The 20,034-nt window shown below is 47.8% G+C and overlaps 1 long non-coding RNA gene across 1 annotated transcript; it reads left to right on the plus strand.

Moving 5' to 3' along the window:
• Positions 1-16,055: 16,055 nt before the first annotated feature.
• LOC140691094 (uncharacterized) lies at positions 16,056-19,490 on the plus strand. The gene is made up of 2 exons (XR_012066555.1): positions 16,056-16,247; positions 16,670-19,490. It is a non-coding gene; the product is annotated as an uncharacterized lncRNA (long non-coding RNA).
• The last annotated feature ends 544 nt before the right edge of the window (positions 19,491-20,034 follow it).

The following is a 20,034-nucleotide window of genomic DNA, read 5'->3' on the forward strand; positions in this document are numbered from 1 at the left end:
CTATAATGAAAGAATATGAAAAGGAATATATGAATGTATATGTGTGACTGAGACATTATGCTGTGGACCAGAAATGGACACAATATTGTAAACTGATTGTACTTCAATTAATAAAAATAAAAATGAGGGGACTAGGAAAGGGCTTGTTTCAGACAGCAGGTAGCGCTTGTGCTAAGAGCTGGGAAGCCCTGCCAGGCTGTGGGAGAGACGGGGAGGCTGAGCATCAGGCAGGAGACAATGGGCACAGAGACCCCGTCCCTGGGAAAGGCAGGTCCCACAGAGCTGACCAGTGGGACGTGGGACCGTGGCAGGGGAAGAGGAAGAGACTGTGTGAAATGGGGTTAGAGACGGGGGCAGGAGCTTGGCCTGGCAGAGCCCTGTAGACCCAGTAAGGCAAGTGGTTAGATCCCTTGAGGACAGAGGTCTGCTAGTGCCTGAAAAGGTGCCACACAGAGCAGGGATTCAAGAAACGCTGACTCACTCACTCACTAGGGTATCTGCAAAGCATGATGGCTGTGCAGCTCAGGACTGTTTTACTGTATGTAACAGAAAAAAAATATGGTAGCTTAAACAAGCTCAGGTTTTATTTTTCTCACTTAACGAGACATCCAGATGTGGGCAGTTGCTGACATTGGTTTAATGGCTCAAGGATGTTAAAGCTGAGGTCTCTGAGATTTGCTTGGTCTTTGCCTCATGGTTGCAAAATTGCTGCTCCAGCCCCAGTCATCACAACCTAGTTCCAGAAATGAGGGAAGTACGAAAAGTGGATGTGCCACCTGCATCCAGTCCCCTTATAGAATTTTCCTGGAAGCTCCACCCAGTAAGATCCACTGATTGATTCCTTTTTGGCCATAACTGTGTCACGTGTCTACCTCCAGGTACAAAGGAAGCTAGGAAATGTGTTCTTTGTAGTTGGATAGATAGCTGCCCCCAACACAGTCACGTCCGTAAGGAAGAGGGGAGCATGTCCAGCAACTGGTGGTCTCTGGTCACTGGGGATGGGGATGCCTGCTCCAGCCAGTGCCTTGGAAGGGAGGGCACTATCAGCGACAAGGGGGTCTCTGGGAACTTAAATAGTGGATTTATGTAATGGATATGGGAATTGAAAGACTACGGGCAAGATCATCAAGCAAAAATACCTCTGTTCTTTCCCCTCACAGCAAGTGGCCCTTTCTACTGGAGGACGAAGGCCTCTCGTAAACCAATTAATGAATGCCTGAAACGCAAAGCATTAGCCATCCCCTTTAGCTGAAACAAGAAATCAACACACTTGCCTCCGTTCAGCCCTAGCATTATATTCTGAATTTGTTGATTTGTGGCTTTAAGCAGTCATTTAACAAATCCCTAAGGCTTGGGAGAATGTATCAGGGGACAGATAGTTTTGAAGTAGGAAGGAGGAGGGAAACATTAAAAGATCCAAAACAGAGCCATTGCTGAAGAGATGGGTCTTGGAGAGGAACGGGAGAACCAAAGCCAGTCTGCAGAGCTGAGAAAGGTTCCTCCGAGGAAGGGACGCTTCGGCTGTGATCTGCAGGATGGGTGGGACTCAATGAAACCCGCTTTAATTGACAGGGATTCCAGTCCAACATGCTTTGCAAATGTCAACAAATGAAAATTAAATCAGGGCAAGTGTGATAAGTGACAAGGAGAGCAGAGAGACCATCTTAGGTATCTGCTCATTTATCAGAAATTCAAACCTACTGGAAAGCTTCTTGGTTTCTTGGCTTCTTGAGGCGGTTTCTGGGCAGGAGCCAGGGCCAGGGCCAGGGCCAGGGCTGCCTTAGCTCTCTTCTGCTCTGCACGTTGTGTCCTTGGAGCCAGATAGCTACCTCCCAAGCCTGAAGGGCAGGTGGGAGAGCAGCCTACTGTGGGGCTTGGCTCAGATCCACACGGAACAGGTGGCTCCTCCTCCGTGTGGGACTGGAGAAGTCTGGTGCCCTTTGCTGGCCCCTGCCATGCTGCGACCTGCCAGGTCCTGTCCCTGTGTGTCAGCAGGCAGGCACCTGGCACTGCAGATGTACCCAGTGACCACAGCACAGGTGTCCCCAGGCATCCCTATGCGTGTGCACACTCCACCCAGCTGCCGGGGAGGGCTTTCCAAACACAGAGCCAGCAACCCAGGAACCTGCAGTTGCTTCCGCATAAGATAAAGTCCAGACCTCTCTGGCATGACTTAAAGACCCAATTTTCCAGGTTCAACCTCCCACACTCGCCTCCTGCTTTCCAGCCACGCCAGCCACTTGCCATGTTCTAAACACATCATGCTCTTTTCTTGCCTCTGTATCCTCTTCCTGGCCACCCTCACCCCACTCTCCTCATCTGGTACTTTAAGACCCCGATTTTACGTCACCTCCTCTATGAAGCCTCCCACCATGCTCAGAGCAGCTTTTTTAAATTTTTTATTTTTTTGCAATTATTCTTGCAAGCATGTGTTTGTATATCAATTTCCCTCTTATACTATAAGCTTCTTAAATACAGGGGACAGTTAGAACCATGTGTGTCCCCTCGGCATCTTGTATAGTGACTGGCACATCAGGGGTTCCAAATCACTTGCTTCGCGGTTAACCACGGTCCAGTGAGTGCGCATGGCTTCGACGGATGCAGAGGCATCCGCCCTCCTCAGAGCAGCTGGCTCAAGTCCCCACTCTGCACCAGACTGGTGGAGATGTCACCGCCCCGCACTCCTCCGAGAATTGCTGGTCCCCTGCCGCAGCTCTGCCTCGCTCCTTTCTACCCACTAAAGCACCCCCAGAATCTGGGTTCCCCACCTTCTTCTGGAGTCCTCTTGGAGTGAGCAGCAGCTGACGGGCTAGGTCACTAGGGGGGCTCCCTGACCCCAGCCTCAGCCCCCTCTGTGACTTCCACAGTTCTGGGCGCTGGTGGTGTTGGGGGGTGCGGGGAGGGGCTGTGAGCTGGTGACAGGAGTAACCGCTCTCCCTCCGCCTCTCGGGCCCCCCCAGCCCCGTGGTCCACCAATGTCCTACCCACTGTGAAGGGAAGGGGCCGGGGGCCGGGCTCTGTGCCCTGTGCCCCTTCCCCCGCACTGTGCTTCCCCTAATTATCTTCCTCCACACGCACAGCCCCTTCATCTCCTCCCCTGCAAGCAGCCTCGGCAAGCTCTGCCCTTGCCCCGACAGGTGTGGGGGGTGACCCCGGCCCTCCGCGGGGGCCCTGGGCTTTGATGGCCTGGCTTTCCCGAGCATCATTTGTATTCCATGCTTCCCTCCCCGGCTCTTGCCCAGTGTGTTTTGATGAGCTTCTCTCTGCACTCATATTGTCTCAGTCGTTAACCACCCATTTGCAAGTCTGTAATTTACTTCTGATCATTCATTTTATGGGGCGCACGGGGTAGAAAGCCGATCCCGCTCTTCCCTTGGCTCTCCCCTACCGCTCGGTCTGGTCTGCAGCTGAAGACTCTCTGCAAGCCCCACAGCCTGCTGCCCTCTCATCGCGCAGAGGCTCACGCTGCCCTGATCTTCCCGGGCGAGATTTCCTTTCCACTTCGCCTTCTGATGTGGTTCATTAGCTCCTCTCTTCCCTGCTCCGGGATTAGCTTCTCTGGGAAATGAAGTCATTCGTGAAGGCAATTATTCGTGGGTCCATCGATATGACAGCCCCTATTGACAGCAGTGGGCATCGCTGGCAGAGTGACAGCGCTGCGTTAAGCCCCCCGGAGGAGGGGTTACAGGCGGAGGCCCGGGGGCGCCCTCCCAAACTGGCAGTTCGCGGCCATTTTTTGGTTTAGCAGGAAGCAGCATCAGCCCAGGAAGCGGACGCAGCTGCCGGCCAAGCAGGTGCTCTGGACGTCTGGCTGCGTGTCCCTCCTTCCCACGGTCACCAGGACTTTCAGTGAATGAGACTGGCTGCTGGCCTCTCCCCAGAGGCACGGGTTCACTGAGCCCAATTTCAGCTGAGCTTCTCCGCTTTCTCCCATTTTGTTGGCTTCCTTTCTCTCTTTGGAAGCAGACACTGTTCCTAAAGCAGAAAGCAGCCCTCGTGGGACCCCTCGCCGCAGAGCCCTCGTTAGAACCGTCTCTGGCTGGCGTGGTCACAGGAGGTCCGCAGGGCCCCCGCACAGACACTCCTGGACCCCCCCCCCGCCCCCCGCCCCATCGTCCTCCCCCGCTGTCACGCTTAGAGCCGCAGTGCGGCCACTGGGTGATCCCACCCCTCACGGATCTCACTGTATTGTCCAAACTAGGAACACTGACGGTGAACCCGGGCCCTGGTCACGGGCGCGCAGGGACGAGAGGCCTGAACCAGAACCGGCCCCGCGGGACTGTCTTCGCAGCCCCACTCCCAGCGCTGGGTCTCAGGCAGGAGAGAAGGCGAAGGCTCTCTCCTTTCCCAAAGCTGCACTGGGGGTGAAAAACGGGTGCCTGAGGCCTTGGCGTGAAATTCAAAACGGGTCTCCACGTAAAAGTAACGGCATACATGGTGGCTGGATGGAGCTGCCCATGATGAGCCAGGAGATCACTGGTTCCCCTCAGAACATCATCCGGATAAGCGGGATTTTCAACCTGATGCCGCCCTCTGCTGTGAACCCACAGTTTCGCTGTGTGTTTTCATGTCCACATTTGTCCCAATGATCTCAGGTAACCCACTGGGGACCACATACACTGCGAGAGCCACGGACCCTTCAGTCAATGAACATAAAATCTCTGGCCAAAAAAAAAAAAACAAAAACAAAAACAAAAAACTTAAGCAAAAGGCTTTCCTGTATTTCAGAGGATACTGGGTACACTGAAATTCAGAGATACCGTTCTGAGCTGCTGGAAGCCTCGGGGTCAGAGTTCCGGTCAGGAGACAGCTTTCAATAGATGCCTTTTGAGGTGGGAAGCCAAGCACCGAGACCTCTCACCCAAGAGGAGGCTAAGGACACGTGGCGAGGGGCCCGCGTGGCGCTGGAACACGCCTCGGAAGATACCCCCAAACGTCATACTAACATACATATATATATTAATGGAGGCACTGGGGGTTGAACCCAGGGCCCCGTGCACACTAAGCACGCAGTCTACCACTGAGCTGTACCCTCCCCCCGAGCACGCTCCACATTTTATGCAGAGCCAGGAGCTCACACTCAGTCCCTCTCTATTATGAGGCCAATCTTTAGAGGAAATACCCTTTAGAGGAAATTAGCGAATCTAACACATCTTCATGGATAATTAGTATCCCTGGATAAAAAAAAAAAAGACTTAGAATGAGAACCTAACGGCCCTAGGACACGATGGTCTAATCCCCACGACACAGCCGTGCGGGGTTGCCGGGCTGCCCTGAAACCCCCACTTGCCGCGATGAGATGGCTTTCCCGGGCTGGCTCTCACCTGCCCCGTGTGGGCGGCCCTGCCCCTCCAAGCAGCCAGGCTCCCCCACCGTCTCAGCGCAAGCCCCCGCCAGACCAGCCCCACAGAGCTCAGTCCTCCAGCCTTCGGGCGTGAAACCCCCAGAACACGACTCTTTCCCGCCTTCAGGACCCGGGGCGAGCCCTGCATCCTGGCCTCGTGTTTACCCTTCTCTGGTCTCTGCTTGTTCAGTACACGTTCTCCGAGCAACCCCAGCTCCATTAAAGAAACTCCATTTGTCGGCTCAAATATTAGCAATTCCATATAAGTAAAGCTAATTGATTTTGTCCCCTTCCCCCACCCCCCCCCACATCACCAGGGCCAGACACGACACAGGAGCTCAGTACGCACTAGTTTCTAGGTTAACTGATTCATCGTTTGAAAAACCTCCTCCATCTAGAGTCCCCATGTGCATAGCTCACTGCTTAGCATGGAGGAAACAGCCTGATGAAAACTAACGCTAAATGGCGATACCTGTGTGTCCCAATTGGCGATGATCATTCAGCAGACAGGCCCTGGGGGAGACGGGCTCCCAGAACACCTTCAGCTTCCGGCTGAAGGCGAAGGAGAGTGGGAAAAAGAAAGGAGAATGAGCGGGTGGGGTGAGCTGTGTAGACGTGGTTAGACAGATGGCCCAGACACTCCCACCTGAGATGCTGTCCCCGTTACCACCGAGCCCCGAGCATCTATGGGACACGTACCCCGAGCCACCCCTTTGGGACGTGCTGCACACCCGCTGAGGAATTGTGCAAGGCATTCACCATGTGTGGGGGACGCGGAAACAGCAAAGCCTGATCTGCGGTGAGAAGGGCTGTGACACAGACGCAAATACAAAGCTACGTGGGAAGGGAGACCATTCGTTCTTCCGGCGGGAACCCGGGGACGTGTCACAGACATCAAACCCTGGGTCTCGAGGGACGAGCAGGTGTTTGCCAGAGAGGAAACCAGGGGCGACTGCTGCAGGTCAAGGGACCGGCTTGTGCAACCGTGAGAGAAACCGACGCGACCAGGCACAGGGCGGGGGCCCAGACCCGCGCGGCGGCCCAGACCCGCGCGGCCAGCCCGCGAAGCGGGGGAAACGCTTAGTTCCACTCCGGGATGAGCCGGGGGGAGCGGGAGAGGACCAGACTCTCAAGGAGCCAGGGAGGAAGGGGCAGGGTTAAGGCGGTTCCAGGTGGCCCCAGAGTGACAGCTCAGTCAGATGTCTCCAAACCAGGCTTCCGTCTCCTCCGGAGCTGCCTGCCAGGCTGCGCTCCGTGCGCCCTCAGACCCGCACGCCTTTGGGAGGGTAAAACAGCCTCAGGTCACACAGCTGTCCTGACGAGTATCACTGAGTCCCCAGGACGCACCTCACACATGTCAGGCTGAGAAACGCACGGTCAGAGAAGGCACAGCGGGACAAGGACTGCGGCTAGCTACGGCCCAGCCCGGGGACAGGAGCGCGCGGGCTGTCGGGGCTGAAACAAGCAACAAAGATCCAGAGGTGCCTTTTCAGGAAGGAGCTTCGAGACTCCGGGGCTGGATTCATCGCAGATTGAATCATCATTTGGTTAACATAGACGCTCATATGTTAAGCTTCATCCTATCCCTTCAGCAACGTGGTAAGGTCGTGGTGTCCAATTCAGAAGATTCTTGTCTTTTTCAAAAACAAATTCTAATAATTGTACCCTTGTCTTTATCTGGCTTAGTAACATAGAACACAATTTAATCTTACTTTTCCCTCTTCCTCTATTCAGCATCCCCCAAAAGAAAAAATATAAACAAAATATTGAAACAAAAGACAACACTTTCCTCAAAGGCTTTCCACATACAGTTGTGTAGATTGTGATTGGTGTGTTTTGGCTGAAACACAACTTTCAGCCCCACCAGAAAGTAGCTTTTAGAAAAACGTATGTACACATTTCAAAATTTTATGTATATTGCATGTACCTATGAATCCCAGAAAAAAAAAATGGGAAATGATTCCATGTTAGAAGGAATAAGGTAGAGAAGAAATGACTTTGATGGTCTTTCCAGCTCCGTTTTCCTATACTTTGTATCCTGTCTCCCCCACTGAAGCTTCTCCCCCACGTCTACTACATTATTTGAGTCTCTTTTCCAAAATAAAAGAGGAAGGAGGAGGCGGAGGAGTTGTCATCATCTGAGGGCCTCGTCTCCTCCCCAGAGCTGTGGTCTCCTCTCCCTGAAGGCGCTGTTGAAGCCTCCTCTTTCCTTTCCTCACACTGAGCCTGTAATAAACTCTGGGCGGCCACCCCGCCTCCGCCTGTGTCCGTCTAACAAGATTCCTACCTGGCTCAGGTCTCGGGTGGCCACACGTGTCCAGGCAGCCTGGGCCCCTCCCAAGCCCAGAGATAAATCCTGTTTCTTTAAACCAGCATTTCCCAAACTTTTTGGTCTCAGGACCCCTTCACATCTTCAGAGTAACTGAGGCCCTCAAGGAGTTTTGTTAACGTGGCTTGTATCTGTTGATATTTACCGGATTAGAATTTTAAATTGAGAAATTTTTAAAATATTTGTGTGCACATTTTTCTAAAAAGACAATAACAAACCTAGCACACACTAACATAATTAACATATTTTTAATGAAAAATAACGGCATGTTCCAAAACACTTTGCAGAGACAAGTGGCATTGGTTTACACGCTGTACAGCTTAATAGAAGACAGCTGAATCTCCATCGCTGCTTCTACATTCAATCTGTTGTCATGTTTGTTTTGGTTCAAGTATTTGAAGAAAACTTAGCCTTTAATTACACAGGTATGTAATTTTTTACAAAGAGATGAATATTTGCTTTTCAGGTAATGGTAGATATTCTTAGATATTCCAAAACTTGCAAGTGGTGGTTTCTTTTTTCTTTTTTTTTTTTATTCTTATTTTTATTGAAGCGTATCTGATTCACAATGTTAGTTGCAGGTATACAGCTAAGCAATTCAGTTTTACATACACATACATACATATATATTTTTTCAATTTCTTTTCAGTTACGGCTCATTACAAGATACTGAATATTGTTCCCTGGGCTATACAGGAGGTCCTTGTTGTTTATCTATTTTATATATAGTAATGTATTTCTGTTAATCCGTGGTTTCTTAAAGCTTAGTTGCAACATGGAATCTTAAACCAAGTGAATGACTTTTTCATATTCTCTTGCACCAAAATCCACTGATTTATCTTGCTCTTTGAGTGGACCATTTACCCATATGTGATTTTATCACAGCATGCCTTGGTCATTTAGAAAATATTGGTTCACTAAAACATGCAGATCTTCCAAATGTTGGCTTATTTCACTATACAGTATTTAAAAAGAACGCATGTGTTAACATCGCCACGAACTTCATCAGGAAAGTCTTGAAGCATTGGAAAGATGTCAGGCTGCCAGTGACAGATACAGGTTTTTCCAAAACTCTCATTTTCATTGGAAAGCTCAAATTTTATCACTGGCAACAGATACAGCTGGCTTCCGCGATCTGTGGGTTCCACATCGGTGAGTTCAACCCATAACAGATTGAAAATATTCAGAAAAAAAGTTCCGAAAAGTAAAACTTGACTTTGCCATGCTCCAGCAACCATTTACATAGCATTTACATTGCTTTTACAACTATCTACATAGAATTTACATTGTATTCGGTATTTTAAGTAATCTAGAGATGATTTAAAAGTATGCAGGAGATGTGTGTAGGTTACATGCGAATACTAGGCCACTTTACATATGGGACTTGAGCATCGTGGATTTGGTACCCTCTGGGGCCCTGGAACCAGTCCACCACGGATACTGAGGGCTGACTATACTGTCAGCTGTTTTCCTTGAAGTGACTCACTTCATTCATTTTGGGGGATAATTTCTGACAGATATCGAAGTCTAAATAACCACAGCTTGTCTGTAACTCTTTCAACTGAAAGTGGTGTTTTGTGAAAAAAGTGGATATCCAGCTTAATACTCAATCACACAAGTGTTTCTGCCTCAAGACAACCTTCATACTTCAGAAAGCAAGAGAAGAGCTTTATGTTTACTTCCCACTTTCTCACACAGAATATTAAAAAATAAGTATTTAACGAAATCAGAAACGAAAGAAGAGAAACAGACACCATAGAAATACAAAGGATTATTTTCTTAAATCATGAATATTCATACACCCACAAACTGAACAACCTAGAAGAAATGGACAAAGTCTTAGAATCATACCACCTTCTGAGACTTGAATCAGGAAGAAATAGAAAATCTGAATAGATTGATCACTAGGACAGAGATTGAAACTGTAATCAAAGAGCTCTCCAAAAAACGAAAGTCCAGGACGAGACGGCCTCACAGGTGAATTCTGCCAAATATTCTAAGAGGACTGAATACCAATTCTTCTCCCTATCGTCCAAAAAAATTAAAGAGAAGGTAATACTTTCTAACTCATTTTACAAAGCCAACGTCACCCTGATACCAAAACCAGACAAAGACAACACACATACAAAAGTAAATTACAGGCTAATATCTCTGATGAACATAGAGGCAAAAACCTCAACAAAGTATCTGCAAATCAAATTCAATAACACATCAAAAAAAAAAAATCACGTACCATGATCAAGTGGGATTTATTCTGGAGACGCAGGATGGTTCAACATCCACAAGTCCATCAACGTGATGCACCACACCCACCAAATGAAGGCTAAAAATCGTATGATCATCTCAATAGATGCAGAAAAGCCACTTGACAAGATTTAACACACATTTATGATACAAATTATTAATAAAGTAGGTATAGCAGGGACACACCTCAACATAATAAAAGCCATGTATGACAAACCCACAGCTAACATCACACTCAGTGGTGAGAAACTGAAACTATACCTCTAAGATCAGGAACAAGACAAGGATGCCCACTCCCTCACTCCTGTTCAACATAGTTTGGAAGTCCTGGCCACAGCAATGAGGCAAGAAAAATAAAAGGCATCCAAATTGGAAAGGAAGAAGTAAAACTGTCACTATTTGCAGATGGCATGAATTTATACATAGAAAATCCTAAAGACTCTCCCAAAAAAAACTATTGGAAATAATAAACAAATACAATAAAGCTGCAGAATAAAAAGTAATATGCAAAACTCTATTGCTTTTCTATATGCTAACAATGAGCCACCAGAAAGAGAAATTAAGAAAATAATCCCATTTAAAATTCCAAAAAAACAAAGTACCTTGGAATAAATGTAACAAAGGAGGTAAAAGATCTGTACACTGAAAACTGTGAGACACTGATAGAAGAAATGAAGATGACACAAATAAATGGAAAGATATTCTGTGCTCATGGAGTAGAGGAATTAATATTGTCAAAATGGCCTTATTACCTAAAGCAATCTACAGATTCAATTCAATTCCTACCAAAATTGCAAGGACATTTTTTACAGAAATGAACAAAAAAGTATAAAATTCATATGGAACCACAAAGGACTCTGCATAGCCAAAACAATCGTGAGAAAAAAGAACAAAGCTGGAGGTATCAAATTCCCTAATTTCAAACTATACTATGGAGCCATAGTCATCGAAACCCAGCATCGCACTGATAAAAAACAAACAAACAAACAAACAAAAACAGATACACAGAACAATGGAACAGAACTGAGCTATCCAAAGTAAATCCACACATATGGACAATTTCTGACAAAGGAGCAAAGAACATACAATGGAGAAAGAACAGTTTCTTCAATAAAGGTGTTGGAAAAATTGGACAAATACATGCAAAAAAATTAGACCACTATCTCACACCATACACAAAAATTAACTCAAACTGGATTAAAGACTTGAATATAAGACCTGCAACCATAAAAATCCTAGAAGAAAAATCAGGCAGTATATTCTTTGACATTGGTCTAGCAATATCTTTCTAGATATTGTCTCTCCAGGCAAGGAAAACAAAAGCAAAAATAAACAGGATTACATCAAACCAAAAAGCTTCTACCCAAGAAAGGAAACCATCAATAAAATGGAAAGACAACCTACTGAATGGAAGAAGATATTTGCAAACGATATATCCAAAAAGGGATTAATATCCATAATGTATCTTTAAAAAACTCATATAATTCAACAACAACAAAAACAAACAACACAATTACAAAATGGGCAGAGAAGCTGACTATATTTTTCCGAAGGAGACACAGAGACGACCAACAGGCACGTGACATGACATCACTGATGCATCAGTGATTCATCAGTGATTCATCAGTGATGAATAGGGAAGTTCAAGTCAAAGTCACAATGAGCTATCACCTCACACTTATCAGAATGGCTGTTATCAAAAAGGCAAGAAATAATAAGTGTTGACAAAGGATGACCCTCAGACACTGTTGGTGGAATGTAAATGGGTGCAACCACTATGGAAGGCAGTATAGAGATTTCTCAAAAAATTAAAAATACACTACCATATGGTCCAGTAATTACACTCCTGGGTATTTATCCAAAGAATACAAATCCAAAAAAGATATCAGCACTCATGGTCACAGTGGCATTATTTACAATTGCCAAGGAATGGAAATAACGTAAGGGCCTGTCAACAGATGAATGGCTAAAAGAAAATGTGATATATACATATATACACACAAATATATATATATATGTATGTATAAGTATATATACACACACACAAACATACATATAATGGATTATTACTCAGTCATAAAAAAGGTGAAATCTTGCCATTTGCTACAACATGTATGGACCTTGAGGGTATTATGCTAAGATGTTATAATAAGTCAGCTGGAGAAAGACAAATACTGTATGATTTCACTCATATGTGGAATCTAAAAAACTAATAAACAAACAAAAACAAAATAAATGAATAAACCAAACTAAACCGAACTAAACACATAGATACATACAGAGAACAGAGTAGTGGTTAGTGGAGGGGAAGGGGTAGGGAGGAGGGAAAAGTGGGGAAAGGGGGTGAACTGCTTGATGACAGTTGGAAAAGAAATTGTTGGTGGTGAGCGTGTTTGCAGGGTACACAGAGAAGTAGAAACATAATGCTGCACCCACAAAACTCATATAATGTTATAAATCAATGTTTTAATTAATAGTTAAAATTAATTAAAAAAATTTAACTATGTAAGGGCCAAGATTTAACAAAATTAGTCATCTTTACTGCTTCATTCAGGATATTTTTAAGTGAAACTGGCATTTTTCTCTTTTTTTTTTAATTGAAGTATAGTCAGTTTACAGTGTTGTGTCAATTTCTGGTGCACAGCCTGTTTCAGTCACACATGTACACACATATATTCGTTTTCATATTCTTTTTCATTACAGGTTAGTACAAGATATTGAATATAGGCCCCTGTGCCATATAGAAGAAACTTGTTGTTTATCTATTTCACACGACATTTTTCTTTACGGTGAGCGTGTGGCTGTGGAGAACACAGTGGCTACTTATGCAGTGTGATGCCTTCAGCTTGATTTGTGATCAGGTGCCACCAGTCTGACCCACCATTGCTTTTACACCATCAGTGCAAATATCTACACAGTCAAAAGACCAATGATGTCTTAGTCTTCTTCCTAAATTGTTTGACTCTTTTGACCCCCTGAAAGGATCATGCAGAGCCCCACGTGTCCAGGGTCCACAGTTTGAGACCTGCTGGTCTAAGCCAGCAATCACGGTCACTTCCTTCTGCCTTCTTTGCCTTTAGTCCTGAACATATGAGGCAACTTTGGCCTACGATTGAGGAAGGTAAGTATGTGGAAAGACTTCTTGGAAGTTCTCACTTATTCTTAAAAGGGAAACAAAGATATAGATATTTCCTTTTCTGATTCTGGACACTGACATCATCTGTGATTCCCGGAACTGCAGCAGCCATCTTGCAACCAAGAGGGAAAAGTCGAGAAAATCAGAGAAGTAGACCCTGGAGCACTGGGTAACTCTGAGGCAGGAAGTGAACGAACAAGGCCATGCCCTGTCTCTGGACTCTTTACTCTGTGAGGTAACAGATGTCTTCTTGGTCAAGTCACTTTTGGTGGGATTTCCTTTTGCTTGAGATAATGTCGTCCTGGAGCCTGCAGTCTACCTGGCTTGAATATTAACATGTACACTTTTATGTACGTCGTCTTCCCAGCTAAGTTATGAGCTCGTTGAGGGAGAAGATACTTTAGGGCTGCTTTACTAGTGATAAACAAAGGCAGTGGGCGACCGGGACAAGCGTGATCCGCTGAACTTCAAAGCACTTCCCTGTAACTCCGTGCGCTGGTTTCACTCTGCGGTCTTGCTGCCAGAGCCTGGATGCGCTCCCTCCGTTCTGTACAGCACGTACTCTTCTCCTGTGAGTCCTTCTCATTTATGTTGCCTTTCACAAATCTTCTCCAGAAATTAGTTTCATAAAATATCGGTCTGCCCTATCCTTCACATCTCCGCCCCCATGCGAACGTATCAGGCAAGCAGGCTTATAAAAACGCTGCAGTAATAACATAACAAGTTCAGTTATGAAACACATACATAATGAACGTTAACGGGGTAGACTGAACTAATCACAAACATATCTTGGAAACATAACTGGAAAGCCATTCACCTCACTCATAATCTTGGGCTTTTGGTCTTCCTTCCTGAGAACACATGTGAGATTGAGGCGTCTGTGTTTCTCTGTTTGGGCTCCGGAAAATCTCCGTGATGTTTCTCACTCCTTCTTGAACCAAGAACTTTCATTTCTTTCAATTTCCAATCAATTGTCCCAGATCTCAAATCTGACGCTTACGGATTACTGCATAATTAACTTAGCCACTCTGTGCCTCGGTTTCAGTAGGATCTAATTCATAAAATAGTTGTAAAACATTAAATGAATGAATAAAAATAACGCACTTCAGAAAAATGTTTGACACAACTTTGGAGCTCAACAAGAATTCGCTGTTACTACTACTTTTACCATCACCATCGTCACCACTGCTACTCTCCCTAAGTGTGACGATTCTGCACCTTCTCTACAGGGCTATCGTCTCCCCAGTCCCCACCTTCTGGCAAGTATAACAGAGCTATTAGCTGTTACCTATTTCTTTTTCTACCTTTGAGGTACATGAAAAAGTTGTAGAAGAGCAGCTTATGCAATGTCTCAGACAGAAGAGTTCACGGTGGTTTTCTGGTAATCCCCATCCTTATTACTTCCTTCCTTTCCTCCATCATCTCTTCTTCTTTTGGATTTTTTAGCCTCAATTTTCAAAGGCCCCTCTACACATCTCTCCATATTTGAGGTCCATTCTATTTGTGTTCTAAAGAGTGTTTAAGGGAAGAACAAATTTATTCTTGTCATTCTTATTGACTTTGTGGTCAGAGCTGGGATCCCGAGCGATTGATTTTTATTTGTGTATAGTTTTGATGTACTCCGGTTCAGTAATCTTCCAGAAGGACAAAGGGCCTGTTGCAGGTGGTAAGTTTCCCCTGTCTGGTCAAACACCAGCTCAGCTCTCTTGTTCAATAAGTTGATGATTCCCACAAGAGCCCTTTGGGAAACAAGAAGATGTCATCGCTCCCTCTGACAAGGGGCTTGGTTGATCCTTCACCCAAATAGACCCTCAAGAGGACCAAAGGGACAGGAGTCTGGGAAGAAAGATCAAAGGTCCCGGATGCATTAGCAGCTCAACGTCCAAATCCCTGGGGCCAAGACTTACTCTCTTTCCTCCCAAGGGCAGCAGCCATGAAAGGCTCTTTCCTACTTACTGTCACCTCTGGGAGTCTTTCCAAGTTTTATTTCCCTGGAGCCTCCTAGATCTTATCATTTCTTCTCTGGCTCTGGTATTTGGCTTGATCATATAATCTTGTTGCTTGCCTGTTCTCTTTCCAAACTCACTTTTTCGGCCCTTCTTCACTGGGACATAAAGGTTGTTTCTCTTAACTGCTGGTTGCTCAGCCCCGCCACTCCCACAGCCACGCTCGCCTGGGGCTGAGGACGATGAAAGACAACCAAGGAACCCGCGGGTGGGCCGGGCATATAATCTGCCATCCGAACTGGAACACGTTTCAGAGTGAAAGGAGGTGCTCTTAATGATCAACTCAGGACCTTGGATGTAAATTGGGGCTGTCTCGGGCAAACCAGGAACAAACCCTCGTACGTGCACGTGGATGCTACCGTCTCCAGACTACACTGATAACATAATGCAAGTTCTCTGAAAATGAGCTCCCTCGGTCTCATGCTCACTTTGGACCAGCATTTGGGGCCGCTTCGTAAAGTGGGTATTCGAGCCATGGGTGGTGGTCAATGTACTTACAGTTCCATCTGCCCCAGCTGGAGGCCAGTTAGCTACATAAACTCTCTACTGCCCTCATGTGGTGTGCGGTGGTCTCAAGCGCACGTGTCTGCGCAGGAACACCTCCCCTCTGCTCCCCCCAGCCCCCTGCTCCCCATCCTAGAAAAGGGTCCACAAGGTGAAAGAATGACCTCTGTGAGGAAGAGGGAGCGGGGAGAGGGAGGTGAGAGCAACGACCCCGAGGTCCCGAGATCACCCCCGTTTTGATGGACCTAAACACAATTGCACTGCTTACCCCTCCCTCTCTTCTCTCAAGGGTCCTCCTTGCCCTGCTGTTGGTTCTACCCCCAGCATAAGGAGTGGGGCTGGGGGCCGGAGGTCTGAGGCCTGCACGGAACCACAGTGGGCCATGTGAGGTCACAACGGGTTGATTCTGGATTAGCTCTTTAAGGATACAGCGTGCTGGTGAGCTTCTCAGGGAAGGCATCCAAGGGGGCAGGCGGCCGGAACTGCTGCAGGGGGTGGGGTCTAGACCTGTACCCGGCCCAGGGCCAGGAGCCGGATGGGGTGGGGTGGGAAGGAACTGAGCAGGAGCAGAGGCCTTGATGGAATATTCTCTCAGGAAGCTAAGCAGGTCTTCAGAGGGTCAGTGCCTGAGAGGCAAGGACTCAGGCCAGGAGGGAGCAGCCACAGTGAGTCTGCGGAAGAAGGGTGAGTGTCCCCAGTCTCCACCATCACAAAGGCCTCTGATGGAGGGGACCCTATGTACTAAAGCAACAGTGTTCCCAACAGGCAATAGACTACACAGACCCTAAAAACACTTGATGAGAAAGCGCCAAAATCATATCCAGGTCTCCCAGCCCACCAAACTCTGATCATTTAAAATCGAGGCTTCGGTGTGCCCATCCAATTCAAAATATTCAGAAAACAAAGCGGCCACTCCTGTCTGTATGGGATTCACTATCCAGCATTAGGTGCTTCGTGCAGCCAGAGCTCAAAGAAGGAGCGAAAAGGAAGTCAGTCAGCCCTCCTCTGCCTCCCTTCCCTCTCCAAGTCCCCAGGCTCCCCTCCACTTGATTTGGCCACTTTAAGCACTTGAACCCAGCTGTCCATGTTTGCCCTCTGAATCTCAGTGTTTAGACCTCGTGGAAAATGACTCACTCGTGAATGGCTGGCTACTAATACACCTGCCAACTCGCAAACACGGCCGAGGCCCCTCTGCTGGCTTCCCACGCTCGAGGAGCCTCCTCTCCCTTCAAGTGCCGTCTGAGACGTCTCTGTGGACTCGTGTTTATGTGTGCAGGACGTGCTGCCGTTAGTTAATGATGTCAAGATCGCTGAGCCTCCCTGATGAAGGAGATACACAACATCAGCTGCCATTCTGAACAAACACGCAATCAGGGTAGCGGTGCTGGAGGTGAGAGCCACCTAATTTCACGGAGATGCCGCAGGGACCGGGCTGCTTTCTCAGTGCTTCCTCCAGCGGGCTCCACGTCACAGGATTTTGGGGAAGGGGGCGAACGGTGGATTTTCACAAGAACCGCAAAATTGTCAGTTCTGTGAAAAAGAAACTGCTCGAGCAGCTGGAATCCAGCAGGACAGATAGGTGCGCTGATTATACCTTCATTGTTTACCAGAGCCAAGCGCGCAGCACGTTGCAAAGACGCCGTGACGAGCTCAGCGCAGTGGTCAAGCCTTTCCCCGTGTGAATATAAACAGTGTTGTTCTGTTTGTTATCAAAGGCATGCAGCCAACCCTGCAGCACACATGCGTGCATGCACACACACGCACACACACACGCACACTCACTCCGCGACATAGAGCTGAGCACCAGCCCATTCTGTCCAGCCAGCACAGCCGTGGTCGCATCAGCATCCGGTCCAGTCGGTGTCAGCACGGACGTGACCGGCTGTGCTCCCCCAGTTCACTGGGCAGGGGTCAGCCAGGAGGAACACAGGAAGGAGGGCGGAAAATAAATACAGAGATGAGTGAGGGGGGACTTGGACTACGCAAAATGATAGGGAACCGAAGACACACAGTTTGGGACGCCACCGACCGAGGTGTGCATCCCGGCCATTGGGCTCCTCTGAACGGCCTCTGAACGGCTCCCGGCACACCATCCCGCCCATGGTCCACTCCTGCCAGTCTCACCCGTCACTGACACACTTGCACGCTCAAATCTCCGGCAGGTACTAAGGTGTTTCGATGGCCATCGACCCTTGGTTTCAACCTTCCCTTTTAGGAATTAGCCAGGCAGCAGCTCTGAATATTTCTGCTCTTCCCTCCCAGTGTATGGAGCCTCTTCACAGACAAACATCACCAGCCGTGACTGGGGCAGCCACTCATCTGACCTAGGGAATCTATCTTGGGATATTATCAGACCTTATGAAACGGTAGACTGCACAGCTAAACCCCCAGAGGAGCCCCCTAAGGCCAGCTGGGAAGGAGGGAGCAGGGACAGAGACATGCTCCCTTCCGAAGATGGCATTCCTTCCATGTATAGGTTGTGCTGATCTGTGCACCAAACGTCAGCCAATAAATCAAGTGTCATGGGTTGATCTCATATTTCTTCCACCTTTCTTCTCATGCAAAGACCTATTTCCTACTTGAAGGAAGTGGGGAGAACAAAATGGAGAAACGTATTGACTGGACACCCGTAGACCTAATTTTAATCTTTATAAATAGTTGTAAACACATGGCAAATTGGAGCCTCAGCATTTTGAAATCCCACCATGAAAGAGGATGTCTTGAAGGTAAACCGTAGGGACAAGAAGACAGACTCTGCTACAGAAATCATCGCTGGTGATCACCAAGCAGGGACAGATGTTCGCCAAAGAGCCGTGCCTGAGGATGCTGGAGGGAATGGGAAGGGAAAAAGGCCTTTTATGTTCTTTCAAACATGCTTGGTCTTAAATATCTAGAAAGTGTTCAAGTATGAATTGGTGTGATGTTAATGGCTGTGTATTGATGAAATATCGAGAAGGGATGAAGGAATTGGAACCAGTTAGCATACGTCACTACTGCCCACCCCCACCTGCAAAAAGAGAAAGAAAAGATGAGTCCAAGATGGAAGATTCGGGCACAGTCCTGGCGTGTGGAGTCCATTAGCACAGCTAGAGAAGAATGACATTTAATATGTCTTAGGACCAAGGGCAATCGTGGAAGAAAAAACATGCTGAGGTCACAGCCAGTAAGATAATAAATAACTCAGCAGAGAAAGGAGTTGCTTAGCACGCAGGAAAGGGCAGTGGACGTACAACTAGAGGCCAGGGGTCCTGGCTGTGGGCTTCCTGGTGACTGTCATGTTACCCTGAACACTGAGATGCCTTGATTTCCTCTTGAGAAAAGGAAAAAGATTGGGTAAGGTTGTTTTAATGTCCCCTGCAGCTCTAAAAGTTCATAGCTGCGTGACTTCGCCACACACAACTATAATCATGCAAAGCGAGCCGAAATCAAATAGGTGCCCAAGTGGTGCTGAAGACGGGAGGGCCCCAGACCGCAGGCCCTGCGGACCGAGGAGTCAGAAGGACCGGAGCGAGTGACGGCGGCCCCGACTCAGGGAGGACTTCTCAGTTCTTTCAAGGCTGAGTCACCACTTGCCCTGGCAGCTGGCTGAGTAAGCACACCTGGGCTGCAGGTGCTCTGACGGTACCAGAAGGACCCCGACCCCTCAACCTCACAGCTCTACTCTCCAAGTTCCTCTCGTAACAGTCACAGTCTTCATAAAAGGAGCTGTCACAGGGCAGAAGGACACAGCTCCTTAGGGGAGAGATGCCCACTCATCCCCCAGAGACCTTGAGAGAGAAGAAAGAAGGAAGGGACGGGATGAAGGAGACCAGGATCCGGGGTGGGGGTGGGACTGGAAAGCTCGGTCGCCTCCCAGAGCCTCCGTTTTATCCATCCCCTCAAAAGGCGTCTTCCCTGCGTCTTACCAATGAATTTCCAACAATCTTTTCAACGATCAGGATACCCTGAGCCGCCGCCCTGAGTGCAACTCTTACTAGGACATCGGACTGGGCTGGGGGTGGGGGGTGGGCGGAGGCCCAAAGCGAGGACACGAAGGAGAAACCGGCCCTCACTTGGCCCTATGACCCTACTAGGAGAAGCTGCAGATCAAGGGGAAGCACATTTCCCACGTGACTTTGAGCAAAGTTCTGACCGTTTTGCGAACCAACTTCTCTGATCTGTAAAGACAAGAGCCCTCCCTACTCCCAGGTCGAACGTCCCCGGGCGGCTCAGGGCAGAGGGGGTGGAAGCGGGCAGACGGACTGTAAATTCTGAGTATCAGCTCGAAGGCTCTTTTGAATAAGTGGGCAGGTTAGCAGCACAGAGAGGACACGAATTATCACAATAATAACAGGCGTTAATAATAACCACCTCAGAACGCGCGGGCCCGCGCGCAGGGCTGGCCTCATGGGACGCGTCGTGCGGTCAGGCCCACACGGCCCAGCGCTCAGACGGGCCCCGCGCTTGGGTTAATGCTCCGCTGTCCCTGTCC

This window comes from Vicugna pacos, chromosome 33, assembly GCF_048564905.1.
Source record: "Vicugna pacos chromosome 33, VicPac4, whole genome shotgun sequence".
In the NCBI taxonomy this organism is placed as follows: Eukaryota; Metazoa; Chordata; class Mammalia; order Artiodactyla; family Camelidae; genus Vicugna; species Vicugna pacos.